Below are 19,460 nucleotides of genomic sequence, written 5' to 3'. Positions count from 1 at the left end.
AAGTGAACATTTCCTTATCAAACCAAATGGTGTTCATGCAAAATCGCACGAGGCTGGAAGCAGGATTCAGACCTGCGCAGGGAAACCCCATTGATTTCGAGTCCAATGCCTTAACCACTCGGCCATCGCAGCTCCATGTTGTCGTATACGAGCTATGCACTGCTCACATCAGACCGAGACCTAAAAAATAGAGCAACGGAAGGACGGGGCAGGTACCAGCAGTGCCCTGTTGCCCTCACTTATTTCGCATGCTTTCATACAATTAATAAAAATAGCAACACGTATCACTCAAAGTGAGTGACAGGGCACAGATGAGCGGTAATCAATCACTGCACATTCCTACCCTCTTTTCCCTATATTACGGCGCTGGGAATGGGCACTTAAGAGTACTCAGAAAGAGTCCAAATGCCTAAACAAGACACGCTACATAAAAAAATTACTCTTTTTGTGACTCGTCAAGATCAGGCAGGACAGGTCCAGACTACGAACCCTTCCGAGCCACCTGCTCTCTAAAACACTTCCTGAGTGTTGAAATTGTCTTAAAGTTTACATTTAGTTTGAGTTTTTGCTGTTTAACTCTGTTACTTGATGAGGATTGAGTAACGAGAAGTGAACATTTCCTTATCAAACCAAATGGTGTTCATGCAAAATCGCACGAGGCTGCAAGCAGGATTCGGACCTGCGTAGGGAAACCCCATTGATTTCGAGTCCAACGCCTTAACCACTCGGCCATTGCAGCTCCATGTTGTCGTATACGAGCCATTCGCTGCTCACGTCAGACCGAGACCTAAAAAATAAAGTAACCGAACGAAGGGGCAGGTACCAGCAGTGCTCTGTTGCCCTCACTTATTTCTCTTGCTTTCATACAATTAATAAAAATAGCAACACGCATCACTCAAAGTGAGTGAAAGGGCACAGATGAGCGGTAATCAATCACTGCACATTTCTGCCCTCTTTTCCCTGTATTACGGCGCTGGGACTGGGCCCTTAAGTGTACTCAGAAAGAGTCCAAAAGCCTAAACAAGGCACTCTACATAAAAAAATGACTCTTTTCGTGACTCGTCAAGATCAAGCAGGACAGGTCCAGACTACGAACCCTTCCGAGCCACCTGCTCTCTAAAACACTTCCTGGGTGTGGAAATTGTCTCAATATTTACATCTAGTTTTTGTTTTTGCCGTTTAACTCCGTGACTTGATGAGGATTGCATAACAAGAAGTGAACATTTACTTAACTAAACCAAATGGCATTCATGCAAAATCTCACGATGCTGCAAGCTGGATTCGAACCTGCGCCGGGAAACCCCATTGGATATCAGGTCCAACACCTTAACCACTCGGCCGTCTCAGGTCCATGAAAATGATGTCACTGTTGTCGTATACGAGCCATGCGCTGCTCAAGTCAGACCGAGACCTTAAAAATAAAGCAACGGAAGGACGGGGCAGGTACCAGCAGTGCCCTGTTGTCCTCACTTATTTTGCATGCTTTGATACAATTAATAAAAATAGCAACACGCATCACTCAAAGTGAGTGACAGGGCACAGATGAGCGGTAATCAATCACTGCACATTTCTACCCTCTTTTCCCTATATTACGGCGCTGGGAATGGGCCCTTAAGAGTACTCAGAAAGAGTCCAAAAGCCTAAACAAGACACGCTACATGAAAAAGTTACTCTTTTTGTGACTCGTCAAGATCAGGCAGGACAGGCCCAGACTACGAACCCTTCTGAACCACCTGCTCTCTAAAACACTTCCTGAGTGTTGAAATTGTCTTAATGTTTACATTTAGTTTGAATTATTGCTGTTTAACTCTGTGACTTGATGAGGATTGACTAACGAGAAGTGAAAATTTCCTTAACAAACCAAATGGTGTTCATGCAAAATCGTACGTCGCTGCAAGCAGGATTCGAACCTGCGCAGGGAAACACCATTGAATTTCGAGTCCTACGCCTTAACCACTCGGCCATCGCAGCTCCATGAGTATGACGTCACTGTTGTCGTATATGAGCCATGCGCTGCTCACGTCAGGCCGAGACCTAAAAAATAAAGTAACAAAAGGACGGGGCAGGAACCAGCAGTGCCCTGTTGCCCTCACTTATTTCACATGCTTTCATACAATTATTAAAAATAGCAACACGTATCACTCAAAGTGAGTGACAGGGCACAGATGAGCGGTAATCATTCACTGTGCATTTATACCTTCTTTTCCCTCTATTACGGCGGTGGCAACAGGCCCTTAAGTGTACTCAGAAAAAGTCCAAAAGCCTAACCAAGATACGCTTCATGAAAAAATATTACTCTTTTCGTGATTTGTCTAGATCAGGCAAACAGGTCCAGACTACGAACCCTTCCGAGCCACCTGCTCTGTAAAACACTTCCTGGGTGTAGAAATTGTCTCAATGTTTACATCTAGTTTGAGTTTTTGCCGTTTAACTTTGTGACTTGAAGAGGACTGCATAACGAGAAGTGAACATTTACTTAACTAAACCAAATGGTGCTAATGCAAAATCTCATGACACTGCAAGCAGGATTCGAACCAACACGGTGAAATCCCATTGGATTTCTAGTCCAACACCTTACCCACTAGGCCATCGCAGCTGCATGTGTATGATGTCACTGTTGTCGTATACAAGCCATGCGCTGCTCATGTCAGGCCGAGACCTAAAAATTAAAGTAACGGAAGGACGGGGCATGTACCAGCAGTGCCCTGTCTCCCTCACTTATTTCGCATGCTTTCATACAATTAATAAAAATAGCAACACGCATCACTCAAAGTGAGTGACAGGGCACAGATGAGCGGTAATCAATCACTGCACATTTCTACCCTCTTTTCCCTATATTACGGCGCTGGGAATGGGCCCTTAAGAGTACTCAGAAAGAGTCCAAAAGCCTAAACAAGACACGCTACATGAAAAAATTACTCTTTATGTGACTCGTCAAGATCAGGCAGGACAGGTCCAGACTACGAACCCTTCTGAACCACCTGCTCTCTAAAACACTTCCTGAGTGTTGAAATTGTCTTAATGTTTACATTTAGTTTGAATTATTGCTGTTTAACTCTGTGACTTGATGAGGATTGACTAACGAGAAGTGAACATTTCCTTAACAAACCAAATGGTGTTCATGCAAAATCACAGGTCGCTGCAAGCAGGATTCGAACCTGCGCAGGGAAACCCCATTGGATTTTGAGTCCAACGCCTTAACCACTCGCCCATCGCAGCTCCACGAGTATAATGTCACTGTTGTCGTATATGAGCCATGCGCTGCTCACGTCAGACCGAGACCTAAAAAACTAAAGTAACAGCAGGACGGGGCAGGTACCAGCAGTGCCCTGTTGCCCTCACTTATTTCGCATGCTTTGATACAATTAATAAAAATAGCAACACGCATCACTCAAAGTGAGTGACAGGGCACAGATGAGCAGTAATCAATCACTGCACATTCCTACCCTCTTTTCCCTATATTACGGCGCTGGGAATGGGCACTTAAGAGTACTCAGAAAGAGTCCAAATGCCTAAACAAGACACGCTACATAAAAAAATTACTCTTTTTGTGACTCGTCAAGATCAGGCAGGACAGGTCCAGACTACGAACCCTTCCAAACCACCTGCTCTCTTAAACACTTCCTGAGTGTTGAAATTGTCTTAATGTTTACATTTAGTTTGAATTTTTGCTGTTTAACTCTGTGACTTGATGAGGATTGACTAACGAGAAGTGAAAATTTCCTTAACAAACCAAATGGTGTTCATGCAAAATCATACGTCGCTGCAAGCAGGATTCGAACCTGCGCAGGGAAACCCCATTGGATTTCGATTCCAACGCCTTAACCACTCAGCCATCACAACTCCATGAGAATGATGTCACTGTTGTCGTATATGAGCCATGCGCTGCTCACGTCAGGCAAAGACCTAAAAAATAAAGTAACATAAGGACGGGGCAGGAACCAGCAGTGCCCTGTTGCCCTCACTTATTTCACATGCTTTCATACAATTAATAAAAATAGCAACACGTGTCACTCAAAGTGAGTGACAGGGCACAGATGAGCGGTAATCATTCACTGTGCATTTCTACCCTCTTTTCCCTCTATTACGGCGGTGGCAACGGGCCCTTAAGTGTACTCAGAAAAAGTCCAAAATCCTAAACAAGACACGCTTCATAAAAAAAATTACTCTTTTCCTGACTCGTCTAGATCAGGCAGGACAGGTCCAGACTACGATCCCTTCCGAGCCACCTGCTCTCTAAAAACTTCCTGGGTGTGGAAATTGTCTTAATGTTTACATCTAGTTTTTGTTTTTGCCGTTTAACTCTGTGACTTGATGAGGATTGCATAACAAGAAGTGAAAATTTACTTATCTAAACCAAATCATATTCATGCACAATCTCATGACGCTGCAAGCAGAATTCGAACCTACGCGGGGAAACCCCATTGGATTTCAAGTCCAACGCCTTAACCACTCGGCCATTGCAGCTGCATGAGTGTGATGTCACTGTTGTCGTATACGAGCCATGCGCTGCTCACATCAGGCCGAGACCTAAAAATTTAAGTAACGGAAGGACGGGGCACGTACCAGCAGTGCCCTGTCTCCCTCACTTATTTCGCATGCTTTGATACAATTAATAAAAATAGCAACACGCATCACTCAAAGTGAGTGACAGGGCACAGATGAGCGGTAATCAATCACTGCACATTTCAACCCTCTTTTCCCTATCTTACGGCGCTGTGAATGGGCCCTTAAGAGTACTCAGAAAGAGTCCAAAAGCCTAAACAAGACACGCTACATAAAAAAATTACTCTTTTTGGGACTCGTCAAGATCAGGCAGGACAGGTTCAGACTACGAAGCCTTCCGAACCACCTGCTCTCTAAAACACTTCCTGAGAGTTGAAATTGTCTTAATGTTTACATTTAGTTTGAGTTTTTGCTGTTTAACTCTGTGACTTGATGAGAATTGCGTAACGAGAAGTGAACATTTCCTTAACAAACCAAATGGTGTTCATGTAAAATCGAACGAGGCTGCAACTAGGATTTGAAACTGCGCAGGAAAACCCCAATGGATTTCAGGTCCAACGCCTTAACCACTCAGCCATCGCAGCTTCATGAGTATGATGTCACTCTTGTCGTATACGAGCCATGCGCTGCTCACATCAGGCCGAGACCTAAAAATTTAAGTAACGGAAGGACGGGGCAGGTACCAGCAGTGCCCTGTTGCCCTCACTTATTTCGCATGCTTTGATACAATTAATAAAAATAGCAACACGCATCACTCAAAGTGAGTGACAGGGCACAGATGAGCGGTAATCAATCACTGCACATTCCTACACTCTTTTCCCTATATTACGGCGCTGGGAATGGGCACTTAAGAGTACTCAGAAAGAGTCCAAATGCCTAAACAAGACACGCTACATAAAAAAATTACTCTTTTTGTGACTCGTCAAGATCAGGCAGGACAGGTCCAGACTATGAACCCTTCCAAACCACCTGCTCTCTTAAACACTTCCTGAGTGTTGAAATTGTCTTAATGTTTACATTTAGTTTGAATTTTTGCTGTTTAACTCTGTGACTTGATGAGGATTGACTAACGAGAAGTGAAAATTTCCTTAACAAACCAAATGGTGTTCATGCAAAATCATACGTCGCTGCAAGCAGGATTCGAACCTGCGCAGGGAAACCCCATTGGATTTCGATTCCAACGCCTTAACCACTCAGAGATCACAGCTCCATGAGAATGATGTCACTGTTGTCGCATATGAGCCATGCGCTGCTCACGTCATACCGAGACCTAAAAAATAAAGTAACCGAAGGAAGGGGCAGGTACCAGCAGTGCTCTGTTGCCCTCACTTATTTTGCTTGCTTTCATACAATTAATAAAAATAGCAACACGTATCACTCAAAGTGAGTGACAGGGCACAGATGAGCAGTAATCAATCACTGCGCATTTCTACCCTCTTTTCCCTATATTAAGGCGCTGGGACCGGGCCCTTAAGTGTACTCAGAAAGAGTCCAAAAGCCTAAACAAGACACTCTACATAACAAAAAATTACTCTTTTCGTGACTCGTCAAGATCAGGCAGGACAGGTCCAGACTACGAACCCTTCGAACCACCTGCTCTCTAAAACACTTCCTGAGTGTTGAAATCGTCTTAATGTTTACATTTAGTTTGAGTTTTTGCTGTTTAACTCTGTGACTTGATGAGGATTGCGTAACGAGAAGTGAACATTTCCTTAACAAACCAAATGGTGTTCATGCAAAATCGCCCGATGCTGCAAGCAGGATTCGAAAATTCGCAAGGAAACCCCATTGAATTTCGAGTCCAACGCCTTAACCACTCGGCCATCGCAGCTCCATGAGTATCATGTCACTGTTGTCGTATATGAGCCATGCGCTGCTCACGTCAGGCCGAGACCTAAAAAATAAAGTAATAAAAGGATGGGGCAGGAACCAGCAGTGCCCTGTTGCCCTCACTTATTTCACATGCTTTCATACAATTAATAAAAATAGCAACACGTATCACTCAAAGTGAGTGACAGGGCACAGATGAGTGGTAATCATTCACTGTGCATTTCTACCCTCGTTTCCCTCTATTACGGCGGTGGCAACGGGCCCTTAAGTGTACTCAGAAAAACTCCAAAAGCCTAACCAAGACACGCTTCATAACAAAAAATTACTCTTTTCGTGACTCGTCAAGATCAGGCAGGACAGGTCCAGACTACGAACCCTTCGAACCACCTGCTCTCTAAAACACTTCCTGAGTGTTGAAATCGTCTTAATGTTTACATTTAGTTTGAGTTTTTGCTGTTTAACTCTGTGACTTGATGAGGATTGCGTAACGAGAAGTGAACATTTCCTTAACAAACCAAATGGTGTTCATGCAAAATCGCCCGATGCTGCAAGCAGGATTCGAACCTTCGCAAGGAAACCCCATTGAATTTCGAGTCCAACGCCTTAACCACTCGGCCATCGCAGCTCCATGAGTATCATGTCACTGTTGTCGTATATGAGCCATGCGCTGCTCACATCAGGCCGAGACCTAAAAATTAAAGTAACGGAAGGATGGGGCACGTACCAGCAGTGCCCTGTCGCCCTCACTTATTTCGCATGCTTTCATACAATTAATAAAAATGGCAACACGCATCACTCAAAGTGAGTGACAGGGCACAGATGAGCAGTAATCAATCACTGCACATTTCTGCCCTCTTTTCCCTATATTACGGCTCTGGAATGGGCCCTTAAGAGTACTCAGAAAGAGTCCAAAAGCCTAAACAAGACACGCTACATGAAAAAATTACTCTTTATGTGACTCGTCAAGATCAGGCAGGACAGGTCCAGACTACGAACCCTTCTGAACCACCTGCTCTCTAAAACACTTCCTGAGTGTTGAAATTGTCTTAATGTTTACATTTAGTTTGAATTATTGCTGTTTAACTCTGTGACTTGATGAGGATTGACTAACGAGAAGTGAACATTTCCTTAACAAACCAAATGGTGTTCATGCAAAATCACAGGTCGCTGCAAGCAGGATTCGAACCTGCGCAGGGAAACCCCATTGGATTTTGAGTCCAACGCCTTAACCACTCGCCCATCGCAGCTCCACGAGTATAATGTCACTGTTGTCGTATATGAGCCATGCGCTGCTCACGTCAGACCGAGACCTAAAAAACTAAAGTAACAGCAGGACGGGGCAGGTACCAGCAGTGCCCTGTTGCCCTCACTTATTTCGCATGCTTTGATACAATTAATAAAAATAGCAACACGCATCACTCAAAGTGAGTGACAGGGCACAGATGAGCAGTAATCAATCACTGCACATTCCTACCCTCTTTTCCCTATATTACGGCGCTGGGAATGGGCACTTAAGAGTACTCAGAAAGAGTCCAAATGCCTAAACAAGACACGCTACATAAAAAAATTACTCTTTTTGTGACTCGTCAAGATCAGGCAGGACAGGTCCAGACTACGAACCCTTCCAAACCACCTGCTCTCTTAAACACTTCCTGAGTGTTGAAATTGTCTTAATGTTTACATTTAGTTTGAATTTTTGCTGTTTAACTCTGTGACTTGATGAGGATTGACTAACGAGAAGTGAAAATTTCCTTAACAAACCAAATGGTGTTCATGCAAAATCATACGTCGCTGCAAGCAGGATTCGAACCTGCGCAGGGAAACCCCATTGGATTTCGATTCCAACGCCTTAACCACTCAGCCATCACAACTCCATGAGAATGATGTCACTGTTGTCGTATATGAGCCATGCGCTGCTCACGTCAGGCAAAGACCTAAAAAATAAAGTAACATAAGGACGGGGCAGGAACCAGCAGTGCCCTGTTGCCCTCACTTATTTCACATGCTTTCATACAATTAATAAAAATAGCAACACGTGTCACTCAAAGTGAGTGACAGGGCACAGATGAGCGGTAATCATTCACTGTGCATTTCTACCCTCTTTTCCCTCTATTACGGCGGTGGCAACGGGCCCTTAAGTGTACTCAGAAAAAGTCCAAAATCCTAAACAAGACACGCTTCATAAAAAAAATTACTCTTTTCCTGACTCGTCTAGATCAGGCAGGACAGGTCCAGACTACGATCCCTTCCGAGCCACCTGCTCTCTAAAAACTTCCTGGGTGTGGAAATTGTCTTAATGTTTACATCTAGTTTTTGTTTTTGCCGTTTAACTCTGTGACTTGATGAGGATTGCATAACAAGAAGTGAAAATTTACTTATCTAAACCAAATCATATTCATGCACAATCTCATGACGCTGCAAGCAGAATTCGAACCTACGCGGGGAAACCCCATTGGATTTCAAGTCCAACGCCTTAACCACTCGGCCATTGCAGCTGCATGAGTGTGATGTCACTGTTGTCGTATACGAGCCATGCGCTGCTCACATCAGGCCAAAACCTAAAAATTTAAGTAACGGAAGGACGGGGCACGTACCAGCAGTGCCCTGTCTCCCTCACTTATTTCGCATGCTTTGATACAATTAATAAAAATAGCAACACGCATCACTCAAAGTGAGTGACAGGGCACAGATGAGCGGTAATCAATCACTGCACATTTCAACCCTCTTTTCCCTATCTTACGGCGCTGTGAATGGGCCCTTAAGAGTACTCAGAAAGAGTCCAAAAGCCTAAACAAGACACGCTACATAAAAAAATTACTCTTTTTGGGACTCGTCAAGATCAGGCAGGACAGGTTCAGACTACGAAGCCTTCCGAACCACCTGCTCTCTAAAACACTTCCTGAGAGTTGAAATTGTCTTAATGTTTACATTTAGTTTGAGTTTTTGCTGTTTAACTCTGTGACTTGATGAGAATTGCGTAACGAGAAGTGAACATTTCCTTAACAAACCAAATGGTGTTCATGTAAAATCGAACGAGGCTGCAACTAGGATTTGAAACTGCGCAGGAAAACCCCAATGGATTTCAGGTCCAACGCCTTAACCACTCAGCCATCGCAGCTTCATGAGTATGATGTCACTCTTGTCGTATACGAGCCATGCGCTGCTCACATCAGGCCGAGACCTAAAAATTTAAGTAACGGAAGGACGGGGCAGGTACCAGCAGTGCCCTGTTGCCCTCACTTATTTCGCATGCTTTGATACAATTAATAAAAATAGCAACACGCATCACTCAAAGTGAGTGACAGGGCACAGATGAGCGGTAATCAATCACTGCACATTCCTACACTCTTTTCCCTATATTACGGCGCTGGGAATGGGCACTTAAGAGTACTCAGAAAGAGTCCAAATGCCTAAACAAGACACGCTACATAAAAAAATTACTCTTTTTGTGACTCGTCAAGATCAGGCAGGACAGGTCCAGACTATGAACCCTTCCAAACCACCTGCTCTCTTAAACACTTCCTGAGTGTTGAAATTGTCTTAATGTTTACATTTAGTTTGAATTTTTGCTGTTTAACTCTGTGACTTGATGAGGATTGACTAACGAGAAGTGAAAATTTCCTTAACAAACCAAATGGTGTTCATGCAAAATCATACGTCGCTGCAAGCAGGATTCGAACCTGCGCAGGGAATCCCCATTGGATTTCGATTCCAACGCCTTAACCACTCAGAGATCACAGCTCCATGAGAATGATGTCACTGTTGTCGTATATGAGCCATGCGCTGCTCACGTCATACCGAGACCTAAAAAATAAAGTAACCGAAGGAAGGGGCAGGTACCAGCAGTGCTCTGTTGCCCTCACTTATTTTGCTTGCTTTCATACAATTAATAAAAATAGCAACACGTATCACTCAAAGTGAGTGACAGGGCACAGATGAGCAGTAATCAATCACTGCGCATTTCTACCCTCTTTTCCCTATATTAAGGCGCTGGGACCGGGCCCTTAAGTGTACTCAGAAAGAGTCCAAAAGCCTAAACAAGACACTCTACATAACAAAAAATTACTCTTTTCGTGACTCGTCAAGATCAGGCAGGACAGGTCCAGACTACGAACCCTTCGAACCACCTGCTCTCTAAAACACTTCCTGAGTGTTGAAATCGTCTTAATGTTTACATTTAGTTTGAGTTTTTGCTGTTTAACTCTGTGACTTGATGAGGATTGCGTAACGAGAAGTGAACATTTCCTTAACAAACCAAATGGTGTTCATGCAAAATCGCCCGATGCTGCAAGCAGGATTCGAAAATTCGCAAGGAAACCCCATTGAATTTCGAGTCCAACGCCTTAACCACTCGGCCATCGCAGCTCCATGAGTATCATGTCACTGTTGTCGTATATGAGCCATGCGCTGCTCACGTCAGGCCGAGACCTAAAAAATAAAGTAATAAAAGGATGGGGCAGGAACCAGCAGTGCCCTGTTGCCCTCACTTATTTCACATGCTTTCATACAATTAATAAAAATAGCAACACGTATCACTCAAAGTGAGTGACAGGGCACAGATGAGTGGTAATCATTCACTGTGCATTTCTACCCTCGTTTCCCTCTATTACGGCGGTGGCAACGGGCCCTTAAGTGTACTCAGAAAAACTCCAAAAGCCTAACCAAGACACGCTTCATAACAAAAAATTACTCTTTTCGTGACTCGTCAAGATCAGGCAGGACAGGTCCAGACTACGAACCCTTCGAACCACCTGCTCTCTAAAACACTTCCTGAGTGTTGAAATCGTCTTAATGTTTACATTTAGTTTGAGTTTTTGCTGTTTAACTCTGTGACTTGATGAGGATTGCGTAACGAGAAGTGAACATTTCCTTAACAAACCAAATGGTGTTCATGCAAAATCGCCCAATGCTGCAAGCAGGATTCGAACCTTCGCAAGGAAACCCCATTGAATTTCGAGTCCAACGCCTTAACCACTCGGCCATCGCAGCTCCATGAGTATCATGTCACTGTTGTCGTATATGAGCCATGCGCTGCTCACATCAGGCCGAGACCTAAAAATTAAAGTAACGGAAGGATGGGGCACGTACCAGCAGTGCCCTGTCGCCCTCACTTATTTCGCATGCTTTCATACAATTAATAAAAATGGCAACACGCATCACTCAAAGTGAGTGACAGGGCACAGATGAGCAGTAATCAATCACTGCACATTTCTGCCCTCTTTTCCCTATATTACGGCTCTGGAATGGGCGCTTAAGTGTACTCAGAAAGAGTCCAAAACCTAAACAAGATACGCTACATAAAAAATGTACTCTTTTCGTGACTCGTCAAGATCAGGCAGGACAGGTCCAGACTACGAACCCTTCCGAGCCACCTGCTCTCTAAAACACTTCCTGAGTGTTGAAATTGTCTTAATGTTTACATTTAGTTTGAGTTTTTGCTGTTTAACTCTGTTACTTGATGAGGATTGCGTAACGAGAAGTGAACATTTCCTTATCAAACCAAATGGTGTTCACGCAAAACCGCACGAGGCTGCAAGCAGGATTCGGACCTGCGCAGGGAAACCCCATTGATTTCGAGTCCAACTCCTTAACCACTCGGCCATTGCAGCTCCATGTTGTAGTATACGAGCCATGCACTGCTCACGTCAGACCAAGACCTAAAAAATAGAGCAACGGAAGGACGGGGCAGGTACCAGCAGTGCACTGTTGCCCTCACTTATTTCGCATGCTTTCATACAATTAATAAAAATAGCAACACGTATCACTCAAAGTGAGTGACAGGGCACAGATGAGCGGTAATCAATCACTGCACATTCCTACCCTCTTTTCCCTATATTACGGCGCTGGGAATGGGCACTTAAGAGTACTCAGAAAGAGTCCAAATGCCTAAACAAGACACGCTACATAAAAAAATTACTCTTTTTGTGACTCGTCAAGATCAGGCAGGACAGGTCTAGACTACGAACCCTTCCAAACCACCTGCTCTCTTGAACACTTCCTGAGTGTTGAAATTGTCTTAATGTTTACATTTAGTTTGAACTTTTGCTGTTTAACTCTGTGACTTGATGAGGATTGATTAACGAGGAGTGAAAAATTCCTTATCAAACCAAATGGTGTTCATGCAAAATCATACTTCGCTGCAAGCAGGATTCGAACCTGCGCAGGAAAACCGCATTGGATTTCGAGTCCAACGCCTTAACCACTCGGCCATCACAGCTCCATGAGTATGATGTCACTGTTGTTGTATATGAGCCATGCGCTGCTCACGTCAGACCGAGACCTAAAAAATAAAGTAACGGAAGGACGGGGCAGGTACCAGCAGTGCCCTGTTGCCCTCACTTATTTCGCATGCTTTGATACAATTAATAAAAATAGCAACACGCATCACTCAAAGTGAGTGACAGGGGACAGATGAGCAGTAATCAATCACTGGCATTTCTACCCTCTTTTCCCTATATTACGGTGCTGGGACCGGGCCCTTAAGTGTACTCAGAAGAGTCCAAAAGCCTAAACAAGAAACTCTACATAAAAAAAATTACTCTTTTCGTAACTCGTCAATATCAGGCAGGACAGGTCCAGACTACGAACCCTTCAAACCACCTGCTCTCTAAAACACTTCCTGAGTGTTGAAATTGTCTTAATGTTTACATTTAGTTTGAGTTTTTGCTGTTTAACTCTGTGACTTGATGAGGATTGCGTAACGAGAAGTAACATTTCCTTAACAAACCAAATGGTGTTCATGCAAAATCGCCCGATGCTGCAAGCAGGAATCGAACCTGCGCAGGGAAACCCCATTGAATTTCGAATCCAGCGCCTTAACCACACGGCCATCGCAGCTCCATGAATATGAAGTCACTGTTGTCGTATATGAGCCATGCGCTGCTCACGTCAGGCCGAGACCTAAAAAATAAAGTAACATAAGGACGGGGCAGGAACCAGCAGTGCCCTGTTGCCCTCACTTATTTCACATGCTTTCATACAATTAATAAAAATAGCAAAACGTATCACTCAAAGTGAGTGACAGGGCACAGATGAGCGGTAATCATTCACTGTGCATTTCTACCCTCTTTTCCTTCTATTACGGCGGTGGCAACGGGCCCTTAAGTGTACTCAGAAAAAGTCCAAAAGCCTAAACAAGACACGCTTCATAAAAAAAATTACTCTTTTCCTGACTTGTCTAGATCAGGCAGGACAGGTCCAGACTACAAACCCTTCCTAGCCACCTGCTCTCTAAAACACTTCCTGGGTGTAGAAATTGTCTCAATGTTTACATCTAGTTTGAGTTTTTGCCGTTTAACTCTGTGACTTGATGAGGATTGCATAACGAGAAGTGAACATTTACTTAACTAAACCAAATGGTGTTCATGCAAAATCTCATGATGCTGCAAGCAGGATTCGAACCTACGCGGGGAAACTCCATTGGATTTCAAGTCCAACGCCTTAACCACTCGGTCATCGCAGCTGCGTGAGTATGATGTCACTGTTGTCGTATACGAGCCATGCGCTGCTCAAGTCAGACCGAGACCTAAAAAATAAAGCAACGGAAGGACGGGGCAGGTACCAGCAGTGCCCTGTTGCCCTCACTTATTTTGCATGCTTTCATACAATTAATAAAAATAGCAACATGCATCACTCAAAGTGAGTGACAGGGCACAGATGAGCAGTAATCAATCACTGCACATTTCTGCCCTCTTTTCCCTATATTACGGCTCTGGAATGGGCCCTTAAGTGTACCCAGAAAGAGTCCAAAAGCCTAAACAAGACACGCTACATAAAAAAATTACTCTTTTCGTGACTCGTCAAGATCAGGCAGGACAGGTCCAGACTACGAACCCTCCCGAGCCACCTGCTCTCTAAAACACTTCCTGAGTGTTGAATTTGTCTTAATGTTTACATTTAGTTTGAACTTTTGCTGTTTAACTCTGTGACTTGATGAGTATTGACTAACGAGGAGTGAAAATGTCCTTAACAAACCAAATGGTGTTCATGCAAAATCGTACATCGCTGCAAGCAGGATTCGAACCTGCGCAGGGAAACCCCATTGAATTTCGAGTCCAACGCCTTAACCATCCGGCCATCGCAGCTCCATGAATATGATGTCACTGTTGTCGTATATGAGCCATGCGCTGCTCACGTCAGGCCGAGACCTAAAAAATAAAGTAACATAAGGACGAGGCAGGAACCAGCAGTGACCTGTTGCCCTCACTTATTTCACATGCTTTCATACAATTAATAAAAATAGGAACACGTATCACTCAAAGTGAGTGACAGGGCACAGATGAGCGGTAATCCATCACTGCACATTCCTACCCTCTTTTCCCTATATTACGGTGCTGGGAATGGGCACTTAAGAATACTCAGAAAGAGTCCAAATGCCTAAACAAGAAACGCTACATAAAAAAATTACTCTTTTTGTGACTCGTCAAGATAGGTCCAGACTACGAACCCTTCCAAACCACCTGCTCTCTTGAACACTTCCTGAGTGTTGAAATTGTCTTAATGTTTACATTTAGTTTGAACTTTTGCTGTTTAACTCTGTGACTTGATGAGGATTGACTAACGAGGAGTGAAAATGTCCTTAACAAACCAAATGGTGTTCATGCAAAATCGTACATCGCTGCAAGCAAGATTCGAACCTGCGCAGGGAAACCCCATTGGATTTCGAGTCCAATGCCTTAACCACTCAGCCATCGCAGCTCCATGAGTATGATGTCACTGTTGTCGTATATGAGCCACTCGCTGCTCACGTCAGACCGAGACCTAAAAAATAAAGTAACCGAAGGAAGGGGCAGGTACCTTCAGTGCTCTGTTGCCCTCACTTATTTCGCTTGCTTTCATACAATTAATAAAAATAGCAACACGTATCACCCAAAGTGAGTGACAGGGCACAGATGAGCAGTAATCAATCACTGCGCATTTCTACCCTCTTTTCCCTATATTACGGCGCTGGGACCGGGCCCTTAAGTGTACTCAGAAAGAGTCCAAAAGCCTAAACAAGACACTCTACATAAAAAAAATTACTCTTTTCGTGACTCGTCAAGATCATGCAGGACAGGTCAAGACTACGAACCATTCGAACCACCTGCTCTCTAAAACACTTCCTGAGTGTTGAAATTGTCTTAATGTTTACATTTAGTTTGAGTTTTTGCTGTTTAACTCTGTGACTTGATGAGGATTGCGTAACGAGAAGTGAACATTTCCTTAACAAACCAAATGGAGTTCATGCAAAATCACCCGATGCTGCAAGAAGGATTCGAACCTGCGCAGGGAAACCCCATTTAATTTCGAGTCCAACGCCTTAACCACTCGGCCATCACAGCTCCATGAGTAGGATGTCACTGTTGTCGTATATGAGCCATGCGCTGCTCACGTCAGGCCGAGACCTAAAAAATAAAGTAACAAAAGGACAGGGCAGGAACCAGCAGTGCCCTGTTGCCCTCACTTATTTCACATGCTTTCATACAATTAATAAAAATAGCAACACGTATCACTCAAAGTGAGTGACAGGGCACAGATGAGCGGTAATCATTCACTGTGCATTTCTACCCTCTTTTCCCTCTATTACGGCGGTGGCAACGGGCCCTTAAGTGTACTCAGAAAAAGTCCAAAAGCCTAAACAAGACACGCTTCATGAAAAAAAATTACTCTTTTCCTGACTTGTCTAGATCAGGCAGGACAGGTGCAGATTACAAACCCTTCCTAGCCACCTGCTCTCTGAAACACTTCCTCGGCTAAGACATTGTCTCAATGTTTACATCTAGTTTGAGTTTTTGCCATTTAACTCTGTGACTTGATGAGGATTGCATAACGAGAAGTGAACATTTACTTAACCAAACCAAATGGTGTTCATGCAAAATCTCATGACGCTGCAAGCAGGATTCGAACCTACGCAGAGAAACCCCATTGGAATTCAAGTCCAACACCTTAACCACTCGGCCATCGCAGCTCCATGAGTATGATGTCACTGTTGTCGTATATGAGCCATGCGCTGCTCACGTCAGGCAGAGACCTAAAAAATAAAGTAACATAAGGACGGGGCAGGAACCAGCAGTGCCCTGTTGCCCTCACTTATTTCACATGCTTTCATACAATTAATAAAAATAGCAAAACGTATCACTCAAAGTGAGTGATAGGGCACAGATGAGCGGTAATCATTCACTGTGCATTTCTACCCTCTTTTCCCTCTATTACGGCGGTGGCAACGGGCCCTTAAGTGTACTCAGAAAAAGTCCAAAAGCCTAAACAAGACACGCTTCATAAAAAAAATTACTCTTTTCCTGACTTGTCTAGATCAGGCAGGACAGGTCCAGACTACAAACCCTTCCTAGCCACCTGCTCTCTAAAACACTTCCTGGGTGTAGAAATTGTCTCAATGTTTACATCTAGTTTGAGTTTTTGCCGTTTAACTCTGTGACTTGATGAGGATTTCATAACGAGAAGTGAACATTTACTTAACTAAACCAAATGGTGTTCATGCAAAATCTCATGACGCTGCAAGCAGGATTCGAACCTACGCAGGGAAACCCCATTGGATTTCAAGTCCAACGCCTTAACCACTCAGCCATCGCAGCTGCGTGAGTATGATGTCACTGTTGTCGTATACGAGCCATGCGCTGCTCACATCAGGCCGAGACCTACAAATTATAGTAACGGAAGGACAGGGCACATATAAGCAGTGCCCTGTCTCCCTCACTTATTTCGCATGCTTTCATACAATTAATAAAAATAGCAACACGCATCACTCAAAGTGAGTGACAGGGCACAGATGAGCAGTAATCAATCACTGCACATTTCCGCCCTCTTTTCCCTATATTACGGCTCTGGAATGGGCCCTTAAGTGTACTCAGAAAGAGTCCAAAAGCCTAAACAAGACACGCTACATTAAAAAATTACTCTTTTCGTGACTCATCAAGATCAGGCAGGACAGGTCCAGACTACTAACCCTTCCGAGCCACCTGCTCTCTAAAACACTTCCTGAGTGTTGAAATTGTCTTAATGTTTACATTTAGTTTGAGTTTTTGCTGTTTAACTCTGTTCCTTGATGAGGATTGCGTAACGAGAAGTGAACATTTCCTGATCAAACCAAATGGTGTTCATGCAAAATCGCACGAGGCTGCAAGCAGGATTCGGACCTGTGCAGGGAAACCCCATTGATTTCGAGTCCAACGCCTTAACCACTCGGCCATCGCAGCTCCATGATTATGATGTCACTGTTGTCGTATATGAGCCATGTGCTGCTCACGTCAGGCCGAGACCTAAAAAATAAAGTAACATAAGGACCGGGCAGGAACCAGCAGTGCCCTGTTGCCCTCACTTATTTCGCTTGCTTTCATACAATTAATAAAAACTAGCAACACGTATCACTCAAAGTGAGTGACAGGGCACAGATGAGCAGTAATCAATCACTGCGCATTTCTATCCTCTTTTCCCTATATTACGGCGCTGGGACCAGTCCCTTAAGTGTACTCAGAAAGAGTCCAAAAGCCTAAACAAGACACTCTACATAAAACAAATTACTCTTTTCGTGACTCGTCAAGATCAGGCAGGACAGGTCCAGACTATGAACACTTCAAACCACCTGCTCTCTAAAACACTTCCTGAGTGTTGAAATTGTCTTAATGTTTACATTTAGTTTGAGTTTTTGCTGTTTAACTCTGTGACTTGATGAGGATTGCGTAACGAGAAGTGAACATTTCCTTAACAAACCAAATGGTGTTCATGCAAAATCGCACGACGCTGCAAGCAGGATTCCGACCTGCGCGGGGAAACCCCTTTGGATTTCAAGTCCAACGCCTTAACCACTCGGCCATCGCAGCTGCGTGAGTATGAAGTCACTGTTGTCGTATACGAGCCATGCGCTGCTCACATCAGACCGAGACCTAAAAATTAAAGTAACGGAAGGACGGGGCACGTACCAGCAGTGCCCTGTCTCCCTCACTTATTTCGCATGCTTTCATACAATTAATAAAAATAGCAACACGCATCACTCAAAGTGAGTGACAGGGCACAGATGAGCAGTAATCAATCACTGCACATTTCTGCCCTCTATTCCCTATATTACGGCTCTGAAAGGGGCCCTTAAGTGTACTCAGAAAGAGTTCAAAAGCCTAAACAAGACACGCTACATAAAAAAATTACTCTTTTCGTGACTCGTCAAGATCAGGCAGGACAGGTCCAGACTACGAACCCTTCCGAGCCACCTGCTCTCTAAAACACTTCCTGAGTGTTGAAATTGTCTTAATGTTTACATTTAGTTTGAGTTTTTGCTGTTTAACTCTGTTACTTGATGAGGATTGTGTAACAATAAGTGAACATTTCCTTATCAAACCAAATGGTGTTCATGAAAAATCGCACGAGGCTGCAAGCATGATTCGGACCTGCGCAGAAAAACCCCATTGATTTCGAGTCCAACGCCCTAACCACTCGGCCATCGCAGCTCCATGTTGTCGTATACGAGCCATGCACTGCTCACGTCAGACTAAGACCTAAAAAGTAGAGCAACGGAAGGACGGGGCAGGTACCAGCAGTGCCCTGTTGCCCTCACTTATTTCGCATGCTTTCATACAATTAATAAAAATAGCAACACGTATCACTCAAAGTGAGTGACAGGGCACAGATGAGCAGTAATCAATCACTGCGCATTTCTACCCTCTTTTCCCTATATTACGGCGCTGGGACAGGGACCTCAAGTGTACTCAGAAAGAGTCCAAAAGCCTAAACAAGACACTCTACATAAAAAAATTTACTCTTTTCGTGACTCGTCAAGATCAGGCAGGACAGGTCCAGACTACGAACCCTTCCGAACCACCTGCTCTATAAAACACTTCCTGAGTGTTGAAATTGTCTTAATGTTTACATTTAGTTTGAGTTTTTGCTGTTTAACTCTGTGACTTGATTAGGATTGCATAACGAGAAGTGAACATTTACTTAACTAAACCAAATGGTGTTCATGCAAAATCTCATGACGCTGCACGCAGGATTCAAACCTACGCGGGGAAACCCCATTGGATTTCAAGTCCAACGGCTTAACCACTCGTCCATCGCAGCTGCATGAGTATGATGTCACTGTTGTCGTATACGAGCCATGCGCTGCTCACATCAGGCCGAGACCTAAAAATTAAAGT

At 44.0% G+C, this 19,460-nt stretch overlaps 25 non-coding genes across 25 annotated transcripts; all 25 read right to left on the bottom strand.

Annotated features, from left to right (window-relative positions):
* Positions 1 to 658: 658 nt before the first annotated feature.
* Positions 659 to 739, bottom strand: TRNAS-CGA (transfer RNA serine (anticodon CGA)). Its single transcript has one exon. It is a non-coding gene; the product is annotated as a tRNA-Ser (tRNA).
* A 1,150-nt stretch (positions 740 to 1,889) lies between these two features.
* TRNAS-CGA (transfer RNA serine (anticodon CGA)) lies at positions 1,890 to 1,971 on the bottom strand. The gene has a single exon. It is a non-coding gene; the product is annotated as a tRNA-Ser (tRNA).
* Positions 1,972 to 3,137: 1,166 nt separating this feature from the next.
* TRNAL-CAA (transfer RNA leucine (anticodon CAA)) lies at positions 3,138 to 3,219 on the bottom strand. The gene has a single exon. It is a non-coding gene; the product is annotated as a tRNA-Leu (tRNA).
* Positions 3,220 to 3,761: 542 nt separating this feature from the next.
* TRNAS-CGA (transfer RNA serine (anticodon CGA)) lies at positions 3,762 to 3,843 on the bottom strand. The gene has a single exon. It is a non-coding gene; the product is annotated as a tRNA-Ser (tRNA).
* Positions 3,844 to 4,385: 542 nt separating this feature from the next.
* Positions 4,386 to 4,467, bottom strand: TRNAS-UGA (transfer RNA serine (anticodon UGA)). Its single transcript has one exon. It is a non-coding gene; the product is annotated as a tRNA-Ser (tRNA).
* Positions 4,468 to 5,631: 1,164 nt separating this feature from the next.
* On the bottom strand, positions 5,632 to 5,713 carry TRNAS-CGA (transfer RNA serine (anticodon CGA)). The gene has a single exon. It is a non-coding gene; the product is annotated as a tRNA-Ser (tRNA).
* A 542-nt stretch (positions 5,714 to 6,255) lies between these two features.
* On the bottom strand, positions 6,256 to 6,337 carry TRNAS-CGA (transfer RNA serine (anticodon CGA)). The gene has a single exon. It is a non-coding gene; the product is annotated as a tRNA-Ser (tRNA).
* A 542-nt stretch (positions 6,338 to 6,879) lies between these two features.
* On the bottom strand, positions 6,880 to 6,961 carry TRNAS-CGA (transfer RNA serine (anticodon CGA)). The gene has a single exon. It is a non-coding gene; the product is annotated as a tRNA-Ser (tRNA).
* Positions 6,962 to 7,501: 540 nt separating this feature from the next.
* Positions 7,502 to 7,583, bottom strand: TRNAL-CAA (transfer RNA leucine (anticodon CAA)). Its single transcript has one exon. It is a non-coding gene; the product is annotated as a tRNA-Leu (tRNA).
* A 542-nt stretch (positions 7,584 to 8,125) lies between these two features.
* On the bottom strand, positions 8,126 to 8,207 carry TRNAS-CGA (transfer RNA serine (anticodon CGA)). Its single transcript has one exon. It is a non-coding gene; the product is annotated as a tRNA-Ser (tRNA).
* A 542-nt stretch (positions 8,208 to 8,749) lies between these two features.
* Positions 8,750 to 8,831, bottom strand: TRNAS-UGA (transfer RNA serine (anticodon UGA)). The gene has a single exon. It is a non-coding gene; the product is annotated as a tRNA-Ser (tRNA).
* Positions 8,832 to 9,995: 1,164 nt separating this feature from the next.
* Positions 9,996 to 10,077, bottom strand: TRNAS-CGA (transfer RNA serine (anticodon CGA)). Its single transcript has one exon. It is a non-coding gene; the product is annotated as a tRNA-Ser (tRNA).
* Positions 10,078 to 10,619: 542 nt separating this feature from the next.
* On the bottom strand, positions 10,620 to 10,701 carry TRNAS-CGA (transfer RNA serine (anticodon CGA)). Its single transcript has one exon. It is a non-coding gene; the product is annotated as a tRNA-Ser (tRNA).
* A 542-nt stretch (positions 10,702 to 11,243) lies between these two features.
* On the bottom strand, positions 11,244 to 11,325 carry TRNAS-CGA (transfer RNA serine (anticodon CGA)). Its single transcript has one exon. It is a non-coding gene; the product is annotated as a tRNA-Ser (tRNA).
* Positions 11,326 to 12,471: 1,146 nt separating this feature from the next.
* On the bottom strand, positions 12,472 to 12,553 carry TRNAS-CGA (transfer RNA serine (anticodon CGA)). The gene has a single exon. It is a non-coding gene; the product is annotated as a tRNA-Ser (tRNA).
* A 538-nt stretch (positions 12,554 to 13,091) lies between these two features.
* TRNAS-CGA (transfer RNA serine (anticodon CGA)) lies at positions 13,092 to 13,173 on the bottom strand. The gene has a single exon. It is a non-coding gene; the product is annotated as a tRNA-Ser (tRNA).
* A 543-nt stretch (positions 13,174 to 13,716) lies between these two features.
* On the bottom strand, positions 13,717 to 13,798 carry TRNAS-UGA (transfer RNA serine (anticodon UGA)). The gene has a single exon. It is a non-coding gene; the product is annotated as a tRNA-Ser (tRNA).
* Positions 13,799 to 14,338: 540 nt separating this feature from the next.
* Positions 14,339 to 14,420, bottom strand: TRNAS-CGA (transfer RNA serine (anticodon CGA)). The gene has a single exon. It is a non-coding gene; the product is annotated as a tRNA-Ser (tRNA).
* A 531-nt stretch (positions 14,421 to 14,951) lies between these two features.
* On the bottom strand, positions 14,952 to 15,033 carry TRNAS-CGA (transfer RNA serine (anticodon CGA)). Its single transcript has one exon. It is a non-coding gene; the product is annotated as a tRNA-Ser (tRNA).
* A 541-nt stretch (positions 15,034 to 15,574) lies between these two features.
* On the bottom strand, positions 15,575 to 15,656 carry TRNAS-CGA (transfer RNA serine (anticodon CGA)). The gene has a single exon. It is a non-coding gene; the product is annotated as a tRNA-Ser (tRNA).
* Positions 15,657 to 16,200: 544 nt separating this feature from the next.
* TRNAS-UGA (transfer RNA serine (anticodon UGA)) lies at positions 16,201 to 16,282 on the bottom strand. The gene has a single exon. It is a non-coding gene; the product is annotated as a tRNA-Ser (tRNA).
* Positions 16,283 to 16,825: 543 nt separating this feature from the next.
* Positions 16,826 to 16,907, bottom strand: TRNAS-UGA (transfer RNA serine (anticodon UGA)). The gene has a single exon. It is a non-coding gene; the product is annotated as a tRNA-Ser (tRNA).
* A 540-nt stretch (positions 16,908 to 17,447) lies between these two features.
* TRNAS-CGA (transfer RNA serine (anticodon CGA)) lies at positions 17,448 to 17,528 on the bottom strand. The gene has a single exon. It is a non-coding gene; the product is annotated as a tRNA-Ser (tRNA).
* A 542-nt stretch (positions 17,529 to 18,070) lies between these two features.
* Positions 18,071 to 18,152, bottom strand: TRNAS-UGA (transfer RNA serine (anticodon UGA)). Its single transcript has one exon. It is a non-coding gene; the product is annotated as a tRNA-Ser (tRNA).
* Positions 18,153 to 19,301: 1,149 nt separating this feature from the next.
* TRNAS-UGA (transfer RNA serine (anticodon UGA)) lies at positions 19,302 to 19,383 on the bottom strand. The gene has a single exon. It is a non-coding gene; the product is annotated as a tRNA-Ser (tRNA).
* Positions 19,384 to 19,460: the final 77 nt, after the last annotated feature.

Source organism: Lissotriton helveticus, chromosome 11 (genome assembly GCF_964261635.1).
Source record: "Lissotriton helveticus chromosome 11, aLisHel1.1, whole genome shotgun sequence".
In the NCBI taxonomy this organism is placed as follows: domain Eukaryota; kingdom Metazoa; phylum Chordata; class Amphibia; order Caudata; family Salamandridae; genus Lissotriton; species Lissotriton helveticus.
This window is presented reverse-complemented; position numbering and strand designations above follow the sequence as displayed.